Source organism: Lissotriton helveticus, chromosome 1_1 (genome assembly GCF_964261635.1).
Source record: "Lissotriton helveticus chromosome 1_1, aLisHel1.1, whole genome shotgun sequence".
Taxonomy (NCBI): Eukaryota; Metazoa; Chordata; class Amphibia; order Caudata; family Salamandridae; genus Lissotriton; species Lissotriton helveticus.
In genome coordinates this window covers 1675168949-1675196700 of record NC_136057.1, presented here as the reverse complement: position 1 = coordinate 1675196700, position 27752 = coordinate 1675168949, and the positions used below count along the sequence as shown (strand labels likewise).

At 45.4% G+C, this 27752-nt stretch overlaps 1 protein-coding gene across 6 annotated transcripts in view; it reads right to left on the bottom strand.

Moving 5' to 3' along the window:
- Window positions 1–27752, bottom strand: part of B4GALNT1 (beta-1,4-N-acetyl-galactosaminyltransferase 1) — a 702884-nt gene that overhangs the window by 443583 nt on the left and 231549 nt on the right. Inside the window, exon 1 of one of the 6 annotated variants that reach the window (XM_078688953.1) lies at window positions 8585–8634. The exons of 4 other annotated variants lie outside the window; for them this stretch is intronic. The gene's annotated coding sequence lies outside the window, so the exon portion shown is untranslated. Of the gene's footprint in view, window positions 1–7206; window positions 7290–8584; window positions 8635–27752 lie in introns of those variants that run through there. One more of the 6 variants, XM_078688949.1, reaches the window with a different exon arrangement.

The window sequence follows — 27752 nt, the reverse complement described above, 5'->3', positions numbered from 1 at the left end:
GTGTAGAAGGACTTGGGACACAGCTGGTGGGTCGCAGCGCTTGCCGCTTTACCAGAACTCTGGATTCCACGGATCCACCTTCCTTTGTGTCATCCCCAAACATGTATTTCATCTGCGGCACGAAGGCCTACACCTGGCTCCCCAAAGGCTGGGGGGGCACTTGCTACATTTCCTTCGTCCTTCCTCCAACTTATGTGGCCCCAGCGAATCACCACAGGCAAAAACGAGCCAAAGACGTTTAGCAAGCCGACTCAACAGGGGCGCAGTTCCTCGATGCTATGAAAGGACTCGTCCCCCTCTGGGGCCCGATGGCAAACAGCCGTGCCATCCGACATTTGACTCAGGCAGTTGAGACAACCATGAACATCACAGCGGGCATCTTTGCCAACAACACTGCCGAGCTCCAAGCGGTCCGTCTGGTGGCTCTTCAGAACCGCCTTGTTCTAGATGTGGTTCTGGCGGACCGTGGAGGAGCATGCCGCATTATTGGGTCCAGCTGTTGTACATACATACCGGACAACTCACCCTCAGTGTACAAAGCCATCGAACATCTTCACAGACTCTCTTCAGAAGTTCACCAAGAACAAGAAGAATGGTCGCTTGGTGGTTGGTTCTGGGACACCATCAAAAGCTGGGGCTGGAGACTGCTCACCATTATCCTGATTCCCGTAGTTGTAATATGTGGCCTATGCTTAGGAATTCAATGTCTGCCACCTCTGTGTTCTTTATGTGCGAGTTGTATTTTTCCCAAAACTGTGGACTTTGGAAGCGAACACATGAGAGCATTGTATGATACCGAAGTTAGGAATTTGATGAAAATTGACATTGAGTAAGCAAGTTGGCTAGATATGTTGAAAAGGGAGGACTGTTGAAAGTTAGGCTGAAACCGTCAACATTATCGGCGCCCTCTTGCTCTCCTTGAACCTTTTGTGCGCGTAAAACAGCCGCCATTTTGAACACCATGGCTTCCCTGCTCTCGCCGAGAGCCAGCGCGCCCCTCTCCCCCTCCTAGCTTCGCTGGCATCCCCCGCATGCTGACAACCCCCTGCCTGCACCTGCCTTGAATCATAAACCCCTCTTCAGCGCTGCTCTGCCCCAGGCCCTCGTCCTGTTCCCAGCGCAACACCTCCCTTCTTCCCATTCATGATCCCCGGCCCTTTGATGCAAACCCCCTTTCTTCCGTGTGCCCGTTTGTCTTCCTCGTTCCCAGGCCGATACCCAGCTCTGCCGATACTGTTCCTTGCCCCTCCCCGTACAATAAAAAGCTTCCTCCATCAAGGGATCCCCGGGTTGATCAAAGCCCCCCCCGCCCTACGAGATCCGATCGAACCCCACACACTCCGTGAATCGGCGGAATATCCAGCTGCGCGATGATCATCACCTGTTGTGAACGGGGCGGGGACTTCCACTGTAACCTTGTGTGGGAACGGGCCTGAAAGGGGGGGGGGATGCTGAGGATGTCTTTCTGTACATCAAAGTATCGACGAGAATATGTTACATGCAATAAAGAGATAAACTTGCGTATAAGAGGCCAGGCCTCAGGGATGCAGTTAGAGCACCTCAGAACGATACCTGCTGTCCGTTTTGCTGTGTTCTCCTCCAGAGAGAATAAAAACCTTGTTTCCTGCCTTCCAGTCTCCAGCGCCTGCCTCTTCAACAGTTTAACTTCTTTGTGGGTTCAAGAGGCGACACCGCCGGGCAATACTTAAGGATCTTATATTCTGGTTGGTAGTGTCACCCTTTTTAACAAAGTTGCCATGGAAACGCCGGCAACAGTGGGAGGTTAAAAGTACTTGGAGGGGAGTGGCTGGGACTGGGGTGGGCGGGAAAAGGCCGTGACGTGTGGGGGGGCGGGAACAGGGGAACATGAGCTAGCTGTGTGTGCTGGGCGTGTACCAGGAGAGGAGGCAGCAATCCAAGTGCATATAGAAACATTAGGCACAAGAACAGGCTAAAAAGAGTGCAGATGTGCAGGTTAGCCCGTGGCTCCTGCATAAAGTATTGACATGTAGCTAAACCATACAAATAAAAACCGGCATGATTATACAACAATTACATACAGTTACAGCAATATTCTTGTATTTAGCAGGGAATTGCATAACAATTACATATAATTACAGCAATAATCGTGTGTATAATTTGTGTATATGTGGGAGCACATGGGAAGGGGAGGGGGGAGGAGAAATGCGACACGGCGGGCAGGGGAGGGGGCGGAGCGGGGAGAGGGTGTTAAAGCAGCGGCTGAGGGAACTGATGTGTACGAGCTTTTAAGCTCAATGCGCATGCAGCTTGAATTTCACGGGCACTGCAAGGAATCGCCATGATTCCTTGCAAGTTGGTTAAAGACTGTTTAAGCCCCAATAGTCTTGCAAGCTCGATGCGCATGCGCATCGACAGGCGATACCTAAAAACAACAGAACCACAAACACACCACTGACCTTGCAGCCCATAAACCCAACCAGACACAGGTCTAGGTTAAAATCATCAATATAGAGGGAGGGTGTACTAGGCCCCAGTGGCGCTGCAGGACTTTCCTTAATCTGCCACAGATATTCAACAGCACTTGACAAAAAACAAAGGAAACACGTTTGACGGCCATCATTACGAGTAAATACTAGCGGAAAAGGATGCACAATATACAATTCTGCTGCATGGTCTGAACATTCCACTAGAAAAGTCACCAACAAAGCGAGTTTACAGCAAATGCACCGATGCAATGCAAAGCAAGTATTGTGTGTGCAATTTTAGCTTTAGCCTTAGACAGCTGCTGCTGAACGAGATTTGTGGGGCAAAAAAATGCCCCTAAGAGTGTCCCAGCTCACTCTGCTTTGATGTGCTGCTGTTACATCAGAGTTAATTTTAAGTGCCATTTACAAGAAAGAAAGACTTTTACTGCAGTTTTTCTCTACTTTTCACCACACTTTATTTATAGTGTTTGTAAATTTATGGTGTACACTAGGAATTACTGGAAGCATTTATATGAAGTAACAGGGAGGCAGGAACAACAAAAAAGAAGCATTTGCAATGCCATTGGTTCTCACATTATTAAAGTTTGAGCTATTGGTGTTGCATTATTTAACAACGCCAATAGCTCAAACTTTAATAATGCAAGACCTATTGCATTGCAAATGCTTGTTTTGGTAGGCCCAGGGAGTTTAAGTGATTTGCCCAGCATCACAGGATGCTGTGCTGGGCCGGAGTGGGAACCAAAACCGGTCCTGGCATACTGTTCGGCCAGCCCCCCTGGGTGCACGGGGTGCTGCTGAACTGTTTGCTAGGACCGGTTTTGGACGATTTTGTTCTAAAGGCCAATGTGGCTGGCCACCTGTAACAAAAACAGTCCCCTAGGGGCCCAAAACTGGCCCCCACCCTGGCGGTCCACCAGGGAAACACCTGGTGCCTGCTACAGTCAGTCTGGCCCTGATGTTGAGCCGATGCCGAGACTCGAACCTGATTCCAAGATCCGAAATAGGCAGCTCTGGTCATTACACCACATCCTCTCCATCTTGAATCTGGTAGCTAGCTGTGGCTAATGTTTATTGACCAGTGCTGGAGCCACACCTCATTTTGAGGAAAATATCCAAAAGTGCAAATAATTTTGCTTTTCATGAACTGTTTAGGATAGGATAGGATGGGAATTTATAAAGCGATCTAACCCAAGAAGGTGTCAAGGCACTAAGCGGGATGAAGGTAGAAACTTAGCATTGACCAACTACAAGGCAAAGAGCCAGGCCTTTAGGATCTTTGTATGTAGAGCAGGTGAAAATTCCTTAAAGCTGCCATAACTGCTGGCTGCATGCATGGTGCGTGGATAGAAGCAGAACAGAGGCCTTGCCAGCGCTATGAAAAGGGCTACAGAACCACCGGTGACATGACCCCTTGATGGGGCATCAACACAACCAAGGGAGGCCTGATGACGTCACAAGACCCCTGGTCTCTGATCTCTCACAGACGAGGCGTGGATATAACAGGAGCCGCATGCGACCACATTAAAAGTTGAAATGGGACAACACCCATAGCCTTGCACCGGATCTTGGCTATTGGTGCCAACCCATACAAAAAAACTGATTACCAAAATAGCTGTGACTCATCTAGAAAGAGACTCTGTCTTGACAAGGCTTCTCCAGTATTACTTTGAGTGGCACAGATCACACGTTTTAAACAGCATTCAATTAGAAGGCCAACATACCTTTTTCTGCCCTGAAGAATTCCGAGGGGACAAAACGCGTTGGCTACGGTTTTCTTGTGTTAAGAAGAAAAGCTCATGAATAAAAGGAAAATTGGAATAACACCTGCTGAATCAATTTCTTGTTTAAATCATATGATGTAATTAGAGAAATTTTAATTGTGAGTGCTGGACCAAATTGTTGTTGTACATACATAAGATATGTCTAACACATAACAAGGAAAATCACATTCATAAAATAACATTCATACTATAACAGTACCATACAAATAGCCTTCATAATGTAATCTGCCTGACCTAGCATGCGTGACCGAAAGTACATAATTTAACTTAACATTTAACATATTAAAATGCATACCATGCCAGGCACTACATAACCTACATTACCTCAATCGCTTTATTTAACGACTATAATAAGCCACATACAACTTCATAACCTGCATACAAGCCGTTCACGAAAACTTGCAGAAAAGAGTACACAATGTAACATCCTTAACCAGGGCTTTGAAAGGGATGAGAAAAGTTGGAGTTCTCTAAAAGGGACACGGCCTAAGAATGCCTTCCAAGAGTTGTGGCGTGTATATTAAACAATGTCATGGGTTGAAGCATGTAGACTAAAACCCTGTGCTTCCTTCCCACAGCTACAAGCCAACCAGTATTTTGACGCCTCTCTCTGGTCGTTCAGTTATTACATCCAGATGTACCACACAGTAATGGACATACACCTGTTGGCTTTGCCAATGCTTGACAGCAGTTTCAGGACAAGGAGTAATGACGATTTTGTTGTGACTAATTCGAATTGAAAAGTTTCAGTTTTGAAAATGTGACACTGCGAATTAACCATTATAATGCCTGTGGAAGCAGTAGTCATGTTCAGTCAGGGTGGCTCACTCACTCGCTTTCCCTCCCTTTCCATCACTCACTCGCTTTCTCTCCCTTTCTGTCACACTCACTCACTTTCTCTCCCTTTCCTTTCCTCTGCAACCTGTGTTAGACCCGTGTGCCCTTTTACTCCACACCTCTTTCTGAGACCCCAGTCTGTATATCTTAGGCCTCATTTATTTCTGCTTCAGCACACTCTTTTCACTCTCTCCTTCATCGGGCCCCCACGCACAGAATAAACCCATTCTCCTGTGAGGTCTGCATTTTTTTTTACTTTCATCCTGTTAGTATGTTGCATATTGTGTATCTCCTTAAAACAGAATCACATATTACATTTGACCCAATTACCATTGCTCTGTACGATTCACAGAGAGGCCAAGGATTGCATGGGCATGTATTCTGAACACCTTTATGACCCACTGACAGACGGTGAGAAACTCGCACTGCCCTTGGCTTGAACTCCAGAGTTCTCAGTTGTGGCGCACTAGAAACACCCCACTTCCCCCTCCACACACACAACCTGAACTGCCGCTCAGACGACTCGGTTCATACTACACACTATACAAGAGTAAAATGCTGCGCACACAAAAAAACACAGAAATGTGGAAAAAGCAAGCAATCTTAGGGAAGGGCATAACACAGCCCCGACAGCAACACCTCACGCCACATGCGTAGAATGACGCCTGTAGCCCTTGGCCGTTCCACACTCTAGGCAGACACCGCGGCTGCCTGTGTCTTACAATGAGCCCCTCGCCCTCCCTTGGACGCAAGCGCTGCATCCCACCTCACTGAGGCAAGGCTCGTCACGGCGCTACACTCCGGCTTCCAGGGAACAGGGTGGACATTCCTATGTATCAGATCGTTAGCTTTGGTTTTATGCAGGGGGTTGGCCGTGCACTTTCCTCCCGATGCACTTCGCGTTAGTGCTTAGGATGGAAAAGAAGAAGCGAGATACGTGCACAATTGATGAGGGCGTGTCCTCGAGGCAGGCCCGTACAACATCAGCCTTTTCTTCTTCAAGTGTAAAGGGCCCTCGAGCCCTTTGGCAGAGTTCGGCTGCTAGGTGAGGGCGTAATTAGCATGTTGTTTTATATGGTTTATATAGCGTAAAGTTGGCCCAGGCCAGTAAAACGTTTTACGTGAGAAGCAGAAGTTTTACTTGAAAGCACATTTTGTTTGTTTGTATGGCATGGGTAGATTTTAGAGATTTGCCTAGAGCCACAGAATGTAGAGCCGTTGCTGGGATTTCACCTCCCTGTGCCATTAAAAAAAAGCATGCTGTAATGTAGAACTTGGGCTTCGTATGTAAAGTGCTTTAAGGCCCTCCTGCCAAACCTGTGCTATCTATAACTGCAAAAAACGAGTACCAATTGTGGCTTGAACTTGGCCGAAGGGCGTTAGGCGCTAGGACACACAATGGCGCTGCACCCGTACACTCTAACTGAGCGTGACCGTTCCAGTGTCGGGAGCTCTGGCTGTTAAGGCACGTCTCCTTACTCCTGTAGCTGTCAGATAGAATGTAAGGCTGCAGGAGTAACCAGCCTCTGGAATACAGGGGCCACTAACTGACGCGCGCCCACACCTCAGAGCCTGCCCCTAGCGTCACAGCATGCCGCTAGGAGTACTGGTACCCCCTTCACAGAACCAGAAGTCCCGGTGCTCAATGAGGGAACACTGAGTCGTGCCTGTTTTATTGATTTATTTAATGCATTTTTATATAGCGCGGACTTTCCCCGAAGGTGTCAGAGCGCTGTAGAATAGAACCATTAATTTACATTAGAAACATGTTACAGAGTAGAATGTTACACAACTAAACAGGAGAGGTAAGGCCTGGGTACAACCATAGAAGGCAATAACACAATCTCAAACACAAGCAAGCAAGGGAGAGGAATGGACACGAAATTATTACAAATTTACAATGATGAACGGACTTCCTGGAGGGGTCTGAGAATGAAGGTATTAGTTCTGAAAGTGTCTTTGGAAAGAGAAGAGATTTGGGGTCAGCTTTGAAGATCCGGGTAGAGGTGGTGGCACTGTTACACAGTACCGGTAAGTTCCGGCTCATTTAAAGCGCTGGTTTAGGGTGAATATTCAGACCCCGCACGTGCGTCCTGGACACACTATCAAGGAAAACTTACTTTCCACAGGAGAGTCGGGGACCTGGCTGGCCACCTGAAGTCCGTCGTGTATGTGCGGGTAGCGGCTTCCTGGCGACTCACACCTCATTTACATGCGAAATCATTCCAGCACCCCGAAGCCCCGCCTCCCTTCCACCCCCGCACATGCACACAGAGGCTGCGGCGACGCCCGTCAGGCTGTCTGCATTGTGTGATCCTCGTTACCGTTAATAAACCGTGAAGCTGGCGCTCCGAGCAGGGAGCTGCCTAGAAATTAGGTTAATTGATAATCTGTAGTATGACTGTGAAAGCAATTTGAGTGGCAGCGCCGAACGTAATACTTAGTTGGAAGGTGATTCATTTGAGCTCCGCGAGGGGGGGGTTCAGAAACAAGTGGCTCTTTTTTCCCTCTCATCTTTGGGATGCGGGGTCCGGTGCAGTCTTCCTCTCCGCGGCTCTCATTTAGGGGTGCGTGGTCCGGAGAGCATGCTGTAGCTTTGGGTCCCGGGCACTCCATTCAGTACCGACAGTCCCCCTTTACAAACGCGTGTGATCCTGGATAATTGACTTCATTTCCCCGTTTCCCACATCTACAATGACGGAGACGCTGCTAAATGCTGGGACATATATATATATATATATATATCAAGCAGGATCTCTCTACTCGAGAGAGGAATGAGCCGCACACATTTCGGTAAAATGGAATCGCTTTTATTGAAGTTGCAGCGCTGGCAGTTTCCTCTGTCCCTGATGCATTTCGGTCAGACATTGACCTTTTTCAAAGGTCGCGGAGTTTGAACAGCAAACTAGCCAAAGTTGCTCTCTTGAAGATGGTCGCCCTCTGGTGGTCGCCGCTGTGGGCTGGCTGTCTCTCCAAAGCATGCTGGTTATCGTAGTGTGCTGTTATCCTGGGTAGTTGTTTCCCATCTGTGGGTGATGCTAATGTTCAATGCTGCTTTCCATTTTACCCGAAATCCCCATGCAGTCCACTTTCAAGCTGCTGGGGTCCATCCAAAGTCTAGTCCTTGGTGGCGGCCTGCTGCCCTATATGCCACACAAAGAGGTCCAAAGTCGGGCAGCAACGGCGCATGGCAGTGCGTTGCTCGAGGCAGGACCAAGCCTCTTAACATCAAGCAGGATCTCTCTACTAAAGAGAGGAATGAGCCGCACACGTTTCGGTAAAATGGAATATATATATATATACCTTTTGCATAAATACAAATCTCCTTTTTGAGAGGTAAAATAAGCCATTCTCTGAAATTGACAACAGTGCTAAGGACACAGCAACATCTGCCTGCGAGCTCTCAAAAAAGCAAGTTATGTTATGATCATGTTTACAGTTGTAATATGTTTTGGGGCGCATGCTGGGAGCGGGATCGTTAACCCGTTTTGTGCTCACCTTGAAAAAGTCTCGAGAGTGCTCTATGCGGAAGCTCCTCTGTGCGCTCTGGGTGGTAAAGCGGCTAAAGGCCGGGTGCTTGGCGCTAGGCGGCACAGTGGACCCCCGCAGCTTCCCTCGGGGCGGGGCTGGCAGTGCACCTGCGGCAGCCGTCCCAGTGCTCCAGAGGGCGCACCTGCGTCCAGCAGCATCTGTGGGGCTGTGGGCGTGGCCTGAGCGACAGGTGCGCGCCTCCAGTGTCTTCAAGGAGAGCCTTCTTCCTTCCCACTCAGAGAAACCGGACCGGACCCGAAGCCCGATTCTTGGCGCCAGCCAGATCCCCCCTATGCAAAATGATTTCCATTTAAAACAACTCTAGGCAAATCGAGCGCCTGGCAAGATTCTGGGAATATGCCGCGGCTTCAGCCATCGCAACCAAATGCAGGACGAAGGCAAATATTTCACATTCAGATGTGATTGCTTCAAACAACGGGGAAGATACGCAACAGTCCGAAAGCGCCAAAGCACAAGAGAGATGGGCTGCCCCCCTTCCCCCCCGGGGGGGAGAGGGGGGGTGCATAGGAGGGTCAGCGCAAGCCGCATCCGTAAAATCCCACTGTGTATCCCCAAGCAAAAACCATGTATACAATCAGATCATGTGACACCCAAAAGACAAACTCCATAACACACGTTGTTACACGCATTACACAACGTGCAGAAACATAACCTAACATTTATAAACGATCACACATAGAATAACATGTTAGAATACTATAATATGCACAATCAAACTCGTTTAAAATGACATGCGAACGGAGCATAACACTACTTGCAAACATGCTGTAACCATCGTAATGTAGCATACATAAAATAACCATAACCAGCATATCATGTATAGCTTGCCACAGAAAAAGTACTCCGCGTAATGTACTCTACATAAGGAAGAACATATCACATAACATATTAAGCAAAACGAAACATGATTAATGTAACGAAGCTTGACATAAATATTGTGCATATCACATATCCATACCTTAATCTGCGCAACGTGGCATACGTGACATAACAGCAAATGTTTAACGTTAAGTAACATGTTCCGTGCAATACAACACGTGTAAAATAAGGAAAATTGCATAAGAATAACATAATGCTACATGCACAGCACATTTTATAATGCAACGTGCAAAACTGAGCCTATGTCACATAACATAGCAGGCATAATATAATGTGGCATGCATTATGTAACATGCATAAGAATGCTCATCATTCATAAAGTGACATGTAGAACATTGGAGGGGCACACGCTTGTGAATACGGCCACCCCATGCCACAGATGTATCTAGTGCACCCTTCACAAGCACGTGTCTTCTTTAGTGCACTTCCACCCTCTGTTATCACCTCCATGCAATGCTTGAAAGTGCAGGTACTCTGTGCCAGAGTACCTGCTTGTTTCTGAGAAGTTCTGGTACTCTCCTCTTCAAAATAAAAAAAAAGTGCCGGTACTCCGTACTGGGCAACACTGGCCCATTTAAAGCACAGCCTCCACGTGGGCGGCAGTGGGAAGTTGGAGTTTCATTCCAGGGTGTTATCTGTGTCCTCTTGTTTAGTGTCGATCATCTACTATAGATTCACGGTTCATGTGTATTTGCAGAATCTCAAGTGCTTTTTTTGTTTCTGTGTCTCCCGGTGGCAGTTTTGGCTTGGCACATTCAGAGAAAAGAAAGTGACCCTAGTGCAGAGGTCTTCAAACTTTTGTGGGTTGAGCCCCCCAGCTCAATTTTTTTTTAGCTGTTGGGCCCCCTCAACACCTGACAGGAATTTCTGGAATCTGGTACACTATATAATTGACCGTCGCGCGCATATCCTGGGCCATATCCAGCTTATAATGTTCAACATAATAAGAGTGTTTAGTTAAGTGCAGGTTTGTGAGTGGGTGTGCTGAAATGATAGATTATTAGATAGCTCAAACAACCATTTTCCTAGATAAAATGTGCGCAATTTTTTTTTACTAGGATGGTTTGTTTTACACATGACATTGATTGATAACACCACCAACATAAATGTGATGGGTGTGCCTGTTTTTCGTCACAGACGGTCAATCTGTGGATGGATTTTTCTTACTGCCATCCTCAGGTTGTGCTCCACATCCAGGGGCAGATTTACAAGGAAGTGCAGCAGCGTGGCACTGCAAGCCCTTTGGCTACGCCACGCTGCAGCACTTCCGAAGCACAGGGATGCGACATATTTACAAGAATATGACACATCTCTGTGCTTCCCCCTGCGCTGGCGCACAAACTGCAGCCATGCGCTGGCATATGCATCCTTGCACCATGGTGCAAGGATGCCTGCGTCGTGGAGAGATTGTTTTTGTGCAGGAAGGGGCACCTTCCTGTACATAAACAATCACTACAGGAATTTCCCTCTTTCAATGCATGCTGTAGAATGCAGCACACATTGAAAGAGGGAAAAACAAGGAAAAATGAAAACATTTCTCCTTGTTGCGCCTCGCTAAGCCCCCTCTAGGGTGGCGTAGCATTCAGACGCATTTCCAGATTTACGATTCCTCCTAAAGCTGGAGATGTGTCTTGTTCCATGGGTGTTGCGTGGGAACACCCACAGCAATACCCATGGAACAACCCTTCAACACAAAGTGCTGTGTGTGAAGGGGCCGTATTTACAAGGAGAGGAAAAGTCACGCAGGGTGGCTTTTCACGTCCTTGTAAATATGGAGGAGCCCCCTGCACCACCAGAACATCACAAAAAGTAACACACTGGTGGCGCAGGGCGCTTGTAAATCTGCCCCCTAGTCTTTAATACCACAAGTGCTGAGAACCTAATCTCACATAAATAGGACGAGCTGAAAGGCAAGGCAGAGGTACAGGGTGAACAGTGCAAGTGCATTGTGAGTGCCGAGTGATCACCGAGTGCAGGGTAAATGGGTGAATGGTGTGAATGCATGGGGATCAGTGTGAGTGCAGGGTGAGCGTGAAAGTTAAGGGTGAGAATGAGAAGCGAGTTGTCTGAATGCAAGGTGCATTCCTAGACACTTGAAGTAACTCAGAATGTTATTGAGGGCAGCGTAGGGTTTCAAATGTGTTAAACTATTGCTAATATGGCAGTAACCAGGAATCATGGTGTAGGAAATAAATAATGTGGTGATCCTGAAACAAACTCCCAGTCTTGTGATTAGGGTTGCTAGCTCATTATTTTGATGTCCCAGGTGGTACAAAAATAAGCAATCACCTAAAGCTGTTTTGTTAGTACTTGTCCATGCATACTTTGAACAGCAAATATAAGTTGAAATAACTTACTTGTGTTCTAGGGCTGCCTGAATAATCTATGGCTGATAATAAAAGGGAACATGCTTCTTTATTTATAGACAAGCAATTTTCAGTCTGTTTAAAAGAACACATGGCTTGCTGGCTGGCATTTTGCGCGCCTGCCTGTGTAGTTTTTTTTCCCACCTACTCAGTGTTTATTCAAAAACTTAACAAGTAATAAGATATTTTAGCTTGCTTACTGCAGTGGCAACACAGCAAAGCCGCAAAATATAACTTGTGAGTAGTCCGCATACAATTTTTTTACAGTGTTTTTTGTAGTTTAGCAACTATATAAAAATAGTCTCATTAAAACACACATAAAACATAAAAAATATACCACAGTGCTTTCTTGACATTCCAAGTGCATTCTGTATAAGGTTTAACAATACTTTTTATACAGTGATAAAACTATGCACCATTTCAACCCCTTCGATGCTGATGACGGCTCCCAGCCGTCATGCATCACGGGGCTCGTGTGCTAATGACGGCTGGGGGCCGTCATAAACCCGCCCACTCGCGATTCTGCCGCACAGGCGCAGAATCGCGGCCGCGCCCAAGGGGTTAATTAACTACTGTCGATTTTTAGTGTTACATTTTTAACCAGCTTTAAAAGTGTAGACTCCTTCTGATTCACTCCTTTCTTAAAGCTCTCAGATTGTCCTTCATTGTTTGCATCTGCTACTGTTATTTTAAAACAATTCATACAGGGAGTGCAATTATAAATGAAAAACAATCTTTTCATTGTTTCATTCAATGCATACATGTCACCATTAAACACAAGATTTAACACTTGCAACAGAAGCAGTACCCTGAATTGTTTACCTGCAAACAATAAATGAAACTTTGTCTCCTTTCTGGGAAGCGCTAACCCTCCCAGGAGGGGGTTAATTCATAGAGCTGAAATGCTTCAGCTGCAGTGAGAGGCAGGGTGTCTCCTCTACTATAATATAGAATGCCAAGGAACAGGCCTGTCTGTTGTTTACCTTTGGATTTAGCAGAGGAGACTTTCTTCCTCCTCACTGCAGCTGAAGCTGAATGAATTAACCCCTTCCTGGGACGGTGAACATAATAAAAGCATGGGCACTTCGTGCCCCGTCGATTTCCCCTCCCTCCTCCCTTGACTTGCGACAGGGTACAAAAAAAATTAAAGTGGAGTGTGCGCCCCCCCCCTAGGATGGTGGCGCGCCCCACAATTTGAAGAACTCTGCCCTAGTGGGTGATGAAGTGACTTTAAGTGAAACCCTTATTACACCTGGATATAGGTATCTGCGAATCGTTTCCTAAAATCTCTTCCCTCTCACCCAGTGTACTTGCATTTCCACTGGATTGGATGGCTTGAAGCCTACAGGAAGTGACTCGCAAGCGGGCTCTAGTTACTGCTTCTCACCCCAGTAAGAGTTTTTTTTTAAGAAGGTGTCTAAACAAGCATTTGCAATGCAATAGGTCTCGCATTAGGAACGTTTGAGCTATTGGCATTGTAAATGACAACTTTTTTATTTATGTGTTGGTTTTGAAAATGGATAAATTAATAGCATTGTTATTTACAATGCCAATAGCTTAAACTTTTGCAAATGTGACACCTTTGTATTTGTAATGTGCATGTGTTGAGAGTGAGTGAGTGAGTCAGTAGTTGAGAGTGAGTAGGAGAGTCAGTCAGGGAGTGGGAGAGTCAGTCAGAGAGTGGGAGAGTCTGTCAGTGAGAGTGAGTCAGTCAGTGAGAGAGAGTGGGAGAGTCAGTTAGTGAGAAAGGGTGAGAGTTAGTGAGAGTTTGTCAGTGAGAGTGAGTGAGTTAGTCTGTCAGTGAGAGTCTGTTACAGAGAGTGAGTGAGTGAGAGAGTGGGAGAGTCAGTCAGTGAGAGTGGGAGAGACTGTCAGTAAGAGTGAGTTAGTTAGTGCGAGTGTGTGAGTCAGTCAGTGAGAGAGTGGGAGAGTCAGTCAATAAAACATGTCCCTTACACGAAACTGCCCTGTTTGTAGCCTAATTGAAAAGTCCTCTGCACGCCATGATGTTATGGCCTTGGTGGATGCTTTGTGTTGTATTAAAAGCAGTTGTAACATAAGGGGGTGGGGGGAATAAGAACAAACAAACAAGAAAGGAGAACTGGAGAGTTTTTGTTTAAAACAAAATGGAGAGTTTAAGGGGAAATAGGGGTTTGAGGGAAGAGAAAAGGTACAGGACACAGGAGGATGTTATAAAAAGTGCTTTAAGTTGTGTGGAAAGATATGGCCAAATTGGAAGGAAACGTATGAGGAACAAATCACTGATGGGAGCAAACAAGCAACACAAACAAAGGAAGGACGGAGTGTGAGTGGGGGAAAGCAACATGAACATCAGAAGGAGGAATGGAGGGCTTGTCAGGGAAAGCAATATGGACAAAAGAAGGCGGCAGGCAGGGCTGGTCAGGGCACCCAACACATACAACAGAAGGAAGGAGGACTGGTAGATGCAAGCAAAATGGACAAAGAAAGAAGGTAGGGCAGGTGGGGGCAGGCAACGTGGACAACGGAAGGAGGGAGAGCAAGTAGGGGCAAGCAACACCGACAACAGAAGGAGGGAGGGCGGGCACGAGGAATGCAGAGGTGGGAGAAGTACACAAGGAGACAGCTGGAACATATGCATACACAATCTGATTTAATGTAGGGAGAGTTCTGTGTTTTAAGGCTGGGGGATGTATACACAGCCTGGGAACAGCTCTCCTGTTAGATACCAGAGACTGTAAGATCAGTGTAACATTAGAGCCAGTCCTGCCATCCTAGCCTGAATAGTATATGTGGCCTGCATGTGGCTTTGTCGTTCAAGGCCTAAGTCTGTATGACGTGCTGTCTAAGGTACGACTGTGAGGCCTGAGACTTCAGCCTCTTAGATCTGGGTAACTTAAGAAATAGCCGTGATCTGGGAGGCGGTTATTGTAACACATGCACACCCTGGGCCTAATGTTGTAATATATGTGCAGCCTGCTTCACAGATCCGGAGTATGAGGTTGTAAAATGGATGCAACCATTGGGATAGCTGCTCTGCATGAGATCTGAGACTATAATATTGATGCAGTGCGACCCCTCAGAGTGATGTGTGTGTGTGTGTGTGTGTGCGTGCGTGTTCATTCGTTACATGGGATAGCGCTGCTGTGTGGTAAATAGCCCTGTGTGCTCTGTGTAGCTATATGGGTAGCTCTGCAGTCCAAAGGGCGTTCTAGTGAAAGCAGCGGGTGTTAGATTTAGCAGCACACAAGGAAGTATTATTCCAGGCACACTTCAGAAACCATGGGCCCCAAGGTGCGCTAAAAGATGAGTGTAATGGTTAGATGCGCATCTCATTATGTTTTGAAAATTGGGCTAGAAATTGCACTTTCTCCACACAAGGAGGCGATGCTGCTCGCAGCCAAGGCCCCACCGCCGAAAAACAGTACAGACTCCAAAAAGGCTGGACCATAAGTTGATGGCGCCAGCCTCATGACAGTGTTAGCGGGCCCTGACTCTGTCACACCGTAACCACATTGCCTCTTCCTGCGGGTTTCATGCCATGGTCCAATTCCTCTTCGTGATACACACCTCACGCACCCAGGACAAACTGGGGCAGTGTCATGGTTGGGCCGGTGGCAGATTGGGCAGTTTGCATGTCGGCATGTCCTTGGGGAACCGTCTTATAGCAGCTTGATGATGAATACAACAGGTTACACGCTCACCCGCGTAGCTAGGGGGGGGGGGGGGGGGCGAGGGGGGCGGTCCACCCCAGGCGGCACTATTTTGGGGGCGGCAGGCTTTATAATTTATTGTCCGCAAATAACGCCGCCATGGGCAATCAGTGCTGCGCATCCGGCGGAGTGCAGGGTGACTCTCTGATAGTGCCCTGGGTGTCGTATGAGCAGGGCACAAGTCCTAAATAAAGAAGTGGGGGGACGCTCAGAGACAGGAAGTGACGTCACGACAGGAAGTGACGTCATGGAAGGTAAAACACCTAGAAGTGGGGGGCGCTCAAATACGTGAAGTGACGTCACGACCACAAGTGACGTCACGAAAGGTAAAAAACACTCGATCTACACTTTGTGGTCCTCTGCTGTTGTTTTGCTTTTATGGTGTATGTGTTTTCAGAGGTTATTAAAGGGGTGTTCTTTCGCTTAAATAACGACCCTGTCTGGCCATTGCATCTTTATTTTGACTGTTAAGACGGCGACAGAGCATCCGGTGGCCTAGTTTTCCGTCTCATACCAGATGCCAAGCATGGCTGTCTGTACCGACCTTGTTATGGGGGCTTGGCCGTCCCTGATGCAGAGAGGCCCGGTATTTTCAACACCCTGTAAGAGTGTAGGAGCGGTGCACCCGAAGGCTACCTCACAGAGAATCCCCAGCGCCATTTGCTGCAGCACACAGGAGTTGACAGAGCGGCGTGGCGCCTTCCCAAGCAGAACGTCACGAAGCACTTGCCACAGACACGCACAACTGGCGGCCGAGAGCCTCCCATCAGAGCAGTAAACCTCTGCAGGACTGACTTGGGAGATCGACGGGGCGGCCGGCCGCGAGGGCGAATACCGCTATAATTTAAAGCCCAGCTTTTGCGCAGGGGGGGACGGCGTCCACCCGGTAAGACCCCTTAAAATAAGTGGGGGGATGCCGTCCACCCGCGTGGTACCCCGACTCGAGCCCTGCGTATGAGAGACGCCTGCATATCTTTGGCACGTTTAACTGGAGAGCCTCCGTTGGATTGTAGCTGCCTTTGGGGGGTCTGTGAAGCATTCTGTGCCCATGTGCGTCCCCGGCTGCACACCTGGCTTCACAGAAGCCTATAACACATTCTCTCTGCCGTTCTTATTTCAGTGGAGTATTTTAGTTGAAGTGCCTGTTTGGAAGGAGCACACGTACCGCCGCCCCCTGCGCTGCAGTGACGACATCACGTGCTCCACCACCGCGTGCTCTCGAGTCTTGAGAGTGCAGGGAGATTTGTACCAGCTAGCTGATCTTGTTTTAAAGAACACAACAAAAAGTTGTTAAAAGAGTGTTTTAAGAACATTGGAACCAGTGCGTTTTTTGTTCCTGCTGAACAGCTATCATTAACTGGGATTTTCAGCGGTCTCATTATCCTATTTAACTGGCTACATGACTGCATTACCTGATTACGATCTGGACTCTTAAGCTTACCTTCTGTGGGGGTATGTGATGGACCTATGATATTTCTATATGGCATGCTTTATTGCTGGATGTTGCATAGAATGGTGCTTTAACATTGTTCTATTTAAATCAACCCACCAATGTTAAGATAGGTAGAATACACGGTTATCATTCAAATATTTGGATCTTTGAGTAAACCCCTACAGCTGAGATGTTACTGTTGGAACCATAAAGGATGTACGTGTACGCTTCCTTTTTACTAGGATACCTAGGTAATTGATGCAACGTTCTGTTTTAAAGACACTGTATCCATTGCCTTATGTTTTTGGATGTATTTAGTGCAACAAGACAGACTCAGTAGGTCCATTAAATATGGGTATATAGCCTCCTAACTTCGGGGGCCCTTTGTGCCCCTCTCTTACAAAAATGTTTTCATTTTATTTCTTAATGTTTGTACCTCGCCAAATATAGTTTCTTTCCTTCTCATATGTACTCCTGTAACCTGTTCCCTTCGAGTTGTGTCTCAGAGTTTTACGTTCATTTCTCACATTCACTGTCCTCGCAGGTCCCCACCAAGAAGCTTTCCTAGTGTTGTTCCATTTGTCACGTATCCATCAAAAGGTCTTTTTTTCATTTACTGCATGTCATATTGTGTTTCGTCTCATGGTTTGAGTGTTCTTTAGGTTTCTTCCTAGAACCAGTTAAGGGGTGTGCTCTGTCCTTAACATTTTTCTTAAGTGACTTTCTGCAACTATTAGACTGCACAAACCCTATAATGCGCTTCTACCCGTGTCAGAGGAGGAAGGTTGCCTTGCTCTGACTCGTCGATGGGCGGTCTGTGGGTGGTGTATGATTATCGAGGCCGGCTTGATGATGTCAGGGAGGTCACAGCGGCAGAGGGTGGAACGTGCATTCAAGCAACGAGGCAGGGTTGACACCGAGTGAGTTTATTTACAATTTAAAAAAACGCTTTGTGGTGGTAATGAACATATCCCAAATGACGTGCAGCCGGTTTGATCCGGCTTTATTGAAAACCATTTGTGTTTGTTGGTGTTGCAGGGGCCTTTGTTACGCCACTGGCTCGGCCAGATTTGAATAATATCGATGATTTCCAGGTTGCCTTTTCTCAATTTGCTTAATGGCACGTATTGTATTGTAATTGCATTAATATAGCGCTTACTTTCCCTGAAGAGGCATCAAAGCTCTTTTCGGTGAGTAGCGCGCTACTCTGGAACTTAAACACCATGATTGGTTGATTTGGTGTAATGAAATATGAAAGTAATTTGAGCGTGGACATGTTAGAATATTATTTGCACTGAAAAGGAATAGTGGGGGATATGTGGAATTGGACAAGAGGAAGTCATTGGGCCTCTTTTCATATTTAAAACCTATGTTTTGTTTGAACTCATTTTTTGTGTATTTTTGTATTTCCACTGCAAACCGCGTGCCAATCGCAGGCAGTTTAGCCTGCTTTGAGGTCACTTAACAATTGATTTAACGTCTTCCTCTCTTTAAGTGTCTTGATCTATAATGCCTGTCAGAGTAGTGTGTATGTGAGGGGGTTGGGAGGGCAGCTGCTGGAAAACGATTCCTTGCACTGTTGTAGATTTAGGCTTCTCTCGAGTTTTCCAGATCCAAGCGTGAGGAGCTCCCTCAGTGAATGTTTTTTCCTTTCCATTCTGGAACTTGTAGCGTTGGGTTTATGATGGGATGAACAGGACTGGAAACCCCTGAGTACAATGAAAACATATGGATGGGATGAGCTACTCAAGCTCGGAAATGGAGAACCTGAGAGGTCTGTGGTTTATCAGAGGAGCACGTGCCACCAGAAACATCTCGTTCCAGTCCTGAGCTTTCCTTTTAGAAATCTTTGCCATTTTGTACTGTAGTCCAGTAGGCTCAATTGAAGTGAATCACGACTGCGACTCCCAGCATTCAATAACTTGAGACATAAAAAGCAAGAGACCCGAACATGGTGTCCCATTGAGAGGATGTAGCGTTAGGGCCAGACTCCAACAACTATGAGTGATACTTCCGCGTGAGCAAAATCAAGCAATGAAGAGGAGGGAAACATATAAATATTATAAATTACACCCATTTGAACAACGAGAAACTATAAGAAGATCTTAAAACGGCTGGAAAGTTCCAGAAATGGATGGGCACGCACGTAGCTAGGGGGTCACAACCCAGGCTGGAAGGTACTGAATGTGGTGATGAGGAATAAGGTTAAAAATACATGATAATGGGATGGAATAATGTAGTATGTCTAACGTTATGATGTAAAGCATGCCAAGAATGTCAGTACACAAAAGCAGTGTGCAATTTCTCTAAGTCACTAGGCCTTGTGTGAAATGAACTTCTATATATCAATAACAAGCTAGAGGTTTTTGGCGCGACAAAGCCAAGCTACATGGTTGACTTCATTGGGGGCTCTGGAGCAAATACGTCCTATTTTTCTGCAGCCCTCTCCCCTACTCCTCCCCCTCCCGCTATCAGCCAGGGGCGGCAATCGGAGGGATAGCCTCGGGCACCAGAAGCTCTAGCTACGCCCCTCTACACGCTCGCCCTGCTGCATGGCCCTTTAGGGCCAAATCCTGGCGAAGTTGCCTGTCCCTGCGATGGGACAGTCACATCCTGGCTCAGTGGCAAGGACTGCACAGTCATGGAACACATTTTGGCCCATTTGAAACTACCGGAGCAGTCTTTTTCTCTGACAGGGACTGCTGACGAAGCTGTGCTAAATAAGACAGCGGGTGCATGGGGAAACAAGTGGCAGGCGCGCACCAAACAGCTGCAATGTCTCGGCTCTGCTGGGGTATCTGTGTCTTTGCTGTATTGTGGTCGGTGACTGTTTAACAGGTGTGCATGGTACCACAACACAGTTTTAGGACTGCCATGTCAAAGCACCACTTTCTGTGGTGTCACAGAGCCATTTAATGTTGCAGTGTCCCTTCTGAGATGGCACAGCGCCCTGTGATGTGATGTTGCAGGGCCCCTTATAAGATGTCCCGGGGCTCGTTGCATTATGCTCGGTTTCCCTTTAATGTGATGTCACAGGGCACTTTGATGTGAAGACACAATGCCAAATGCTGAAATATCACACCACCTCATGTGATGTCATAGCATTCTTTGCTCTGATTACACAGTTCCTCTTAATGTGATGTCATAGTTCCCCTTGAGGTGATGTTACAGTGCCCCTTAGCCATGATGTCAGAAAGCCCATCTGTGATGTCACAGTGCTCCTTGATGTGAGCACACAATGCCAAATGCGGCAATATCACACCTTCTCCTGTGATGTCATAGTATGTGTTACTTGGATGACACAGTCTCCTTTGATGTGATGTCACAGTGCCCGTTGAGGTGATGTCACAAAGCCCCTTGATGTTATGTCACAGTGCCCATTTACCGTGATGTCAAAAGTTCTCTCTGTGAAGTCACGGTGATGGTTGCTGTGAGGTCACAGCACCTCTTGCAGTGATGACACAGTAGGGCTTTATATGATGTTATAGTGAACATGTCTCTGATGGCTTAGTGCCCCTTGCTATGAAGTCACTGTGCGCATTGCTATGGTGACAGTGCTCCTTCCTGTGATGTGACTGTGTTCACTCCGTTGATGCAAGAGTCATCGCAGCATTTATGTCACAATGATCTTTGTTGTATTGCCACAGTGCTGGTCGTTGTGATGTCACAGTGCACCTCGTTATGACGTCATAGTGCGGGTTGCCTTGACAGTACTAACCCCCCATTAATAGTTGCTAGGGTGTCACAGTGCCCAGTAATTGGATGTCGCCCCTCTTGGTGTGATGATAATTGTGAGATGACAGTCCTCATTGGTGTGCTGTCAGTGGCGGGTGCTGGATGTGGCACCTCTTGGGGTGATATCTGTCTGCCACTTGCTGCTGTGAAGTCACATTGCCCGTAACGATGATGCTGCTGTTATTTATATTAAAACACACATTTCTCTTTCCTTAGTCTGGCAAGGGCACAGCCATATCTACAAGAAGATATTACCGTCATTTGCTGGACTTCTTCACGTCTCTGCTGATCTGTCGGAAAGAAGAGAGGAAGAGAGATAAGCAGGAAGTGGGATAAGGGAAGGGGTGGCAAATGGTGAGCACTTTCGCGGCCGCTTTGATGTTCTCAGTGGCCGCGAGGCTCACTGAGAACATCATAAGCGGCCGTGAAAGTGATAAGCAGGCGGACAAATGGTGCGCGCACCCGGGGCACATGCACTGTACCCGATCCGCACTTTGGGAGCACTTTTGAAAGTCCCTACTTAATACTCGTCAAAAAACATTGCTAACGCAATGGCTTACAGCGAGACCTAAAAAAAAGGGAGTTGAGAGGCCTTATTGGGAGTGGGCTTATCCTCATCAAGTAAGGAATCTGGTGAAGATGACCACAGGAGAAATGTAAGTTTAGTTATTGAATCATACACATTTATTCTTTTGTCAGAATTCAAACTATTTTGCCGAATGGTTTCTAAGCTTGTCAGAGTGTCTTTGTGCCCAGTAACACCTTGGAAAGTGTGGAAACAGTTTCCCTACGATCACCTATGTCCAGTGTCTCCTATGTACATTTTATTCCTACATATTTAAAATGTCTTAGTTTCACATAGCCTTGGTTCCGGCTAACCCTTTCCATTGACATTAGACCCCCATATAGCAGGAAGTGGCTTAAGTATACGTTGAACTCTTCACTGATGAAATACTTCCCTAAGCTGCAGAAGTGGTGAGTGTGTCCTCCTTAACCCCTCTATATACATAAAATGACAACACAGAGCAATCTACGAGCTGAGCTCGTGCAAATCAATTTTTCATAGAAACACCAACCTTGTGCGGACCTTCACCAAGTTCAGCAGAATTTTCAGAAAGAACCACTCCCACTTTCAGGCCTTACCACCCTGCTCCTTCTCCCAGTGAGATCCATCACGTGGCACCACACAGAGACAAGCACATAGAAGCATCTTGGCACCCGGATATCCGACTGAGAGTAAAGATAAGTTGCCTCAATGAATGCCAAGTGTTGACGATACTGAGAAACGCAGCGAAGCCCAGAATCCAAATGCCAGGGCTGGCATAGGACAACCTGACATTTGGTATGATGGCTTTGATGCCAACATTTACCCATTTCTTTGAAAGCATCCCTCTGCTTCTGAATGCGAGCTTTATTAGGGACTCCAGTTAAATGGCAATTCGAAATTGTGGCAACATGAGAGAAACAGGATGCTTGTGACCACACTGTTGCCATACAAAAGGAGACCTTAGAACCCAGCTACTCGACGGCACCCCTACAGCACACAGAGAAGTGGGACTGAGAATGCCTCGAAATATGTGTGGCAAGTGTGTCACCAGCAGGGAATGTGGCAAACGATGATCAAAGCAGAGCCCAGTAATGAGCCCCATTAGCCCCATGCATCACAGTCCTTAAACATGTCTGGCCACAGTGTTTAAGAAGCTGGCAGGGAATGTAGCCTGCATGCCGTTCTGTGAGTGGTAGGCCCTTTCAGGAAAGAGCCTCAAATAAGCCGCAGTACATTATACACAATCCTGAATTAACTATGTTTTTATTTCACACCAACTAACTCAATCCTTACATTCAGTGGATATTGGTTCTATTTTATTTTTTGTTCCTGCCCCAGTATCTTTGCATTTAAATATCTTACCCAAATCCACCTCTCCAAAACTGTATAGATTTATTAACTCATTACTACTAGACGCCACTTTTACTTCTTACTTTAATACCTTGGCTCAAGATTTGTTTCTCCTTAATCAGATGGGAGATGTCTCCTTTCACACTGTATGGGAAATATTTAAGGCCCCAGCCTGTGACTTCATAATTAATTTTGTTTTGAAAAATAAATTATTATCTCAATTGCAGTCTAAACAAATTCTTGGTGAAATTAAATGCCTGAAACATTCTTACTATACTTCTCATACTCAGCAATCTATAAATCTATAAATCAACTCATTAAAGCTAAACTCCAATTTAATCTGCTTCATATCTCATCAAATCTAGTGCTAAATACTACGGAGGTCTTCTTATTTCACTCTTCACAGATGAGTTCCTTTTTAATTTACTACTAGAACCTTGTCTAGGATTCGTCAGAATGCTGACATACATGGTTTCACTCATGATTCTCAAGAAGTTACATTAGCTGGGTATGCTGATGAAATTTTGTTATTTATTTATCAATCCAATTCTTTACTCCCTGCTTTTATGTCAGAAGTTACCTCCTTTTACTCTGTCTCCCGGTATAAATTGAACAACGATAAATGCAACATTTTGCCCCTTAACAAATTCACCTTCAGGCATATTTTTCCTCCTCAAATGTTAAATAGCAATCCAAGCAACTTAAATACCTTGTTCTCCAATTCACTTAATCCCTCACCCCTTCCATTTCTATCAATATCGACACTTGCGTTCAGAAAATGTACTCCCTAAACAGCAAATGGAATCCTCTCTACCACTCTTGGTGGGGTCGTCTTGAAACCATTAAGATGATGTTAGTTCCTATCATACTTTTTATCTTTCTAATATACCCTGACATGTCCCTCTTAAGTCTTACAAGAGAATGCATTCAATAATATCTTAATTTGTTGAGAATAATAAACAGCCTTTTATGCCCTTAATCAAGTTTAAGCGGCCTAAAGCTGAAGGTGGAGTGAACTTTCCTGATTTCCCTAAATATCATAAATCTTTTCTATGAAGACAATCCTCCCAATGGATACTCCTCCCTTTCTATATACTTCGTTGTTGATCGATTTGGAATTGGCATTTTTGTTCCCCTTATTCATTTTTAGAATACTTGTTCGCAAATAACCTCAAGAGCTTTCTACTGCTATTATCAAAAACACTTTCGTTTCTCAAGTCTACTATTTGGCATAACCAATATATTCAAATAAATAACCGTTCTATTTATTGACATTCCTCAAGAATTAAAGGGCTGATTTGATCTCACCAATTGTTTGATCAGGACTCACTTCTCCCTTTTACACAAGTTCAGGAACTTTTTCATTTCCTATCCACTTTTCGTACCAAATTTCTTCTTCTACAAACATTATTTCTCAAGCTTACAATCACTTCAAATCCTTTCCTTCCTCTAGTATGTCATCATCTATGCCATTAGCTACTCTTTTATCTACACACCCTAAGGCTTCTACTGTGTATTCCCATTTATTGGATGCTCCCATTATTAGACCTAATTCTAAGTCTGAACTTGCATGGGAGACCGACATCTCAATAAATTGATTCATATGTACCTGGAAACAAATCTGGATTGAGATTAAAAAATCTTCCTGTGCAGCCAACACAACTAAACACTTATTTCATATACAGTAGACTCTTTATGACACCAGAAGCCCTTCACAAGGTTCATCAAGACATCCCGGACACTTCTTGGTTTTGTTATGCACAACAAGCTGACTTGAAACATTTACTTTTCACTTGTCCTTATGGTTCTACATTTTGGTCACAAGTTTGGCATCAGATTCATTCCATTTTCCCTGTTCCCTATTCTATTTCTAATGTCTTTTTGGAAAGTGTAGCTGAACTTTGAGTCAGTGCTTCATACGTGATCGATTATTAGCACTTGCTTTCCAGCAAATAACTCACAATTGGAAACATTCTACACAATTATCATCTGAAGTGTGCTGGTGTGCAGTTTGTCATAATCACCAATTGGATACCGCATATATGTGCCCCTTATCTCTTGTTGTAAAATGAAAAGACCTTTGGACACCTGTTACTCAATTACTTGACTAATTTGCCATTAGAACCTTCGTCACCCCCTCATACCCAGGAAGATCTACAGCCTCCCTGACTTCCCCATTCTGATCACTTATTTTTCTATATTATTTACTTCTTGTTAGTTATTAGGATATGTATATTTGACAAATAATCAGTCATTTTTATGTATTATATGCCTCTTTCTTTTTCTTTCTTTCCTCCCTTACCTTCATTATTTTATAGTTTTTTGCTATCCTAATGTATCTCAAGCTCAATAAACTAATTTTCAAAATGTTAAATACGATCAATATAATTGCTTTGGACCCTGAACTGAATGCAAAGCTGGATTACTTATTAAAAAACTTCACCCTGCGATAAACTGCCCATTAGCTCCTAATGATTAGCGCCTGTTATTTGGGACTTAAAGGAGATTTTACAAGGATACATAAATATACCTGCACTTTGCAAAGCTAATGTAAACAAGCAGAATGAGGTGGTTTCTGCTGAGAAATAAGTATGTTTCAAACTCGCACAGGACAAGAACCTGAAGCTGACTGTTACCCCACCCCAGAGTTAATCTGTAGTCCTCCCTTCACCAGACCACAACAACGTTCTAGATCTCTACCAATTAACACCGGTTCACTTACACTTCCGTATGTTTCAGAGGTATACTTACACCCAATACTCTACAACCCAAGTATACATAGAGAGCCACCAAAATACCTGATGGGCTTTTAAAAAGGATGACAACCATGAAGGAACTGGTGGTTGGCCCAGTACCTTGCCCAACTAATCTGCAGCCATGTTCCAGAAGTTAAGTCAGAGGCCCAGCAACTAGGATATACACGTTCTAATCTAACTTCCCAATATGGCCACATTTTGAAATTCTAACCTGCTCTCTTTAAGGCTGCTACTCAGTGTCTCAGACAGCTGGGTGGAGAGCACGTACAGGCACACATTGTCTGTAGGAGCTTAGAGGCAGCCCACTCCAACCAATCCTGGTGCTGCTCTCATGCTGCTGATCATTGTAAGCAGCATGAGAGCAGCATCTAAACTGGTGCAGAGAATTTACCTGCTTCAAGCTTCCAGCGGCTAGGGCCTGAAGCAGAGGACCAGAGGTGGCAAGCCAGCGGAGGGACTAAGTACTCTCTCTGCTCGTTCTGCTCGTTATTTTGCCTCTTTCTGCTTGCTTTTTTCCCTTATTTTCTCTTTTTTTCTGTTTCTGTCCTTTATTTTGCCTCTTTCTTTTCCGTTTCGGACCTTTATTTTCTCCTTATTCTGCCCATAAATTTTCCTCTTTCAGCTCGTTTCAGACCTTTAGTTTGCCTCTTTCTGGTCGTTTCTGCTCGTTATTTGTTCTCCTTCTGCTAATTTCTGACCTTTATTCTTGCTCTTTCTCTTCTTTCTGACCTTCATTTTTCCTCTTTCTGCTCGTTTCTGACCTTTATTTTTTCTCTTTCTGTTCTTTTCTATCCTGGCGCCTCGACTGAGACGTCGCATCCAAAACACCCAGATACCCCTATGGCTGACAGTGCTGTGCTATACAAATGCTCATTGATTTACTGACCGGGCATGATTGCACCCACCCATCACCCATTTGCCTGTTCCACCACTCTCGGGGGGTAGCCAGCCGCGCTTTTTTCTGTGAATATTAGAGTGGCCTCTAACCATACGTGTACTTCTAGGTTCGGGAAAAGGGGTATTGCAACAACAGCAAAAATGAAATATTTCAGGTCAACCAACATTGCTTCTATTCTTGCATCAAATCACAAAATCCCGACACAGAATGAAAGATGTCCATTTATATTTTTAACATCTTCTCTTCAGCAGTTTATTTACTTCTCGGATCCTTGACTTTTGTCGCAGTCATCATTGTAAAAAAAATTATCAACAGTACTCCCACTTCGCTCTCGCGCACATTCCAACTCCTTCATTACGCTAATTTAAAAAGCAATGGGTCCCAGCAACATCAGTAACTTCCTCAGGACTAACTTCCAATTTCTAGAACATGTTACAGGTTACCTATAATGAATGTGTGAGAAAGTGAAGTTAGGACTTAGGGGTAGTTTAGAGAATGTTTTTTCTGATAATGATTATTGTGATGTTAGATTATACTGAAATATGTGTTAAAGAATCAAGGATCTTGGATGTAAATAAATTGTTGAAGGAAAAAAATGGTAAAATGTATAGAAATATGAATTATATATTGCATGTTGTGCAGGAGTTCTTGAGATGTGATGAAAGAATAGAAGCAATACAATTTGAGCTAGATTAATTATTTTTTGTTGATGTATTAGAGTAGCCAACTGACCTCTTGCATCATGGGTCCTGCACTTTCATGTGAGAAACTAATGAATTATGGGTGTAGAAGCCTGGTTTGCTACCATTGAACTGGTTAGACTACAACACTTGAGGGCAATGATTCGTAAGTTTGCTGCTGTGGGCCGGCTCTTTTCTCCTTATTCTGTGTATGCCTGGATAGGGGGTGATACTTACTGCACCCAGTAAACGATCATATCCCCAGGGTAAAGCATTTACCAAGTACATTAAATACCTCCCATTCTTTCCCATTGTGATTTCCATTCCCTGTGTAGACTTGAAAAGCTGATGAAACTATACTCACGCTGGGCGTGTGATGGAAACTACTTCTAGAATACAGAAGTGATGCAGGGACTCAGTTTAATCTTGTTCACCCTAAGTTGGCAGGGTATGCCCAGAAGTGGGCCCCTTGCTTACATTGCCCTGGATTCAAGCTAGCCTTGCTGATGAGGGGTGTTACCCCGAAACCGGTCCCAGGATGCTTGTTTCCAGTCCAGGGAAGACCTGGCTTGGCAGTTCGGGATGGACTTTTCCCATAAGGAATAGGGTCAAGACTGATTTGCATATGGGTGGGTCTGAACTGGGGTGGCAAAGTGAGCTAACAAACGATTATGGATTCAACCCAGATCTGTGATTGGGAGTGAGTGTCTGAAAAGTTGTAGCACTCTGCCCATCATCTCCTTGTGTTTGCTTTGTTCACCCTAAGTTGGCTGGGAATG